Raw genomic sequence first — 1,676 nt, 5'->3', positions numbered from 1 at the left:
AATTATATCAGGAATAAAAACAAACCAAAAACAATGCTTGAATACTGATTTTTGGACGAGATAACACATGACACTGGCTTTCCCTAAGTTACCAGAGCTCCGACCATTGGTAAAATTTTCCCATGGTAACTCCGATGGTAAGTTGCTAGTGAATGCCACCGCTGTTGGGTTGCCATGCTGTCTATTGTTATCAGTGATTGTACCCTCGTGAGTGCGTTAGTGAATTCGGCCCCAGGAAAGAAGAATTCTTTACAATACACTATTCTTTAAAGAGAAAGAGAGAGAGAGAGAGAGAGAGAGAGAGAGAGAGAGAGAGAGAGATAGAAAAGTTCCAGTCCATGACATTCGTTCATTCAGCGTGTTGACAAAGCTGGACCATGAACGCGAATATGCATGAATTAAAATTTTGTTTCCTGATAAGAATCTAATTTGCACGGTACTTGTGGCAAGTCCTGTATCAGGGAAAAGTCTGCACATTGCCAACTTGATATTTAAGCCTGTTTACCCTGAAGTTAAAGATAGGGTCTGTTTACTACAAACCGAAATAAAACCGTTTTTTTACTACAACCTGCACTACACTTCGGCTGAGGAGCTTCTTCAACATTTCACTGCACCATTATTATAAACACTCTATTTCCCTCGTAAGTATGAATGAAAGACTTCGAACACTCAAAAAATATCCTCGTCCTTTGTAATATGTCACACTAATCACGCACTGAAAAAAAAAACAAGCACATATTTTCCCTACGCCACAGGGCACGAAACACGACCAGGTGCCACGACTCGTCCAAATACACTGGCATAGATCCGCCGTGAGTGCCCGCGTGCCACTGCCACCCCCTGCCCTACCCTGCCGAACGTGCCAACTGCTAACCCGCGGCTGCCAAGGAGCGGAGGGCGTGCGGGCGTGAGGGTGGGCGTGGTCGAAAGGGGAAGCGTGTCTAATAGCTGCTAATGCGGTAGAACAATGTAAACAATGCGATCTTTCCTTTTCTCAATAGGCTTTGAAATATTTTTTTTTCTTGCGTTCCGAATCAGAAAGGGTTCGCTTGTAAAAAAAAACAAAATCAAGAAAAAAATATGTGGAAGTGAGCGGCTCTAGCCTTCAAAAACTTTTTACATTGCTGAAAATGCGTAAAAAAATCCTTATATATAAAAAAATATACGTAAATGTAACCAGTGTAGAGATAGCTCAGAGCGTGAATCCATTAACGCCATTAAATAATCTTGAATCACATCAAAAGAGTGTTAAAGGAATAGACAATTTTCGTTCAGAGTATCAACCTCACCCGAGGAAGTTTAGTCTCTACTTGCGACGGCGCAGGGAGGAGAGGCAGGCCAGGAGGAATCTGCATAAATAATATCCTGTGCTTTATTACATTGAACTTCTGAACTGTCAAGATGGGTGTCAAGAAAATCAGAGAAACTTACTCTGAAGAAGAAGATATAGCTCTTAGGAAAATCAAAGAAACTTACTCTAAACACAGAACCAAAAGAAAGAAGATAGATAAGTAAGAAAAAAGAATAAAAAAGGATCAGCACTAACACAGAACCAAAAGAAAGAAGATAGATAAGTAAGAAAAAAGAATAAAAAAGGATCAGCATCAGAGAGTCATATTTTCTCACGGTGGGATAACGGCTGGAGATTGAAGTCAACATCCTGGGAGCTTTTATGA

This window comes from Penaeus vannamei, chromosome 10, assembly GCF_042767895.1.
Source record: "Penaeus vannamei isolate JL-2024 chromosome 10, ASM4276789v1, whole genome shotgun sequence".
Lineage (NCBI taxonomy): Eukaryota > Metazoa > Arthropoda > Malacostraca > Decapoda > Penaeidae > Penaeus > Penaeus vannamei.
Note: the sequence above shows the minus strand (reverse complement) of the source record.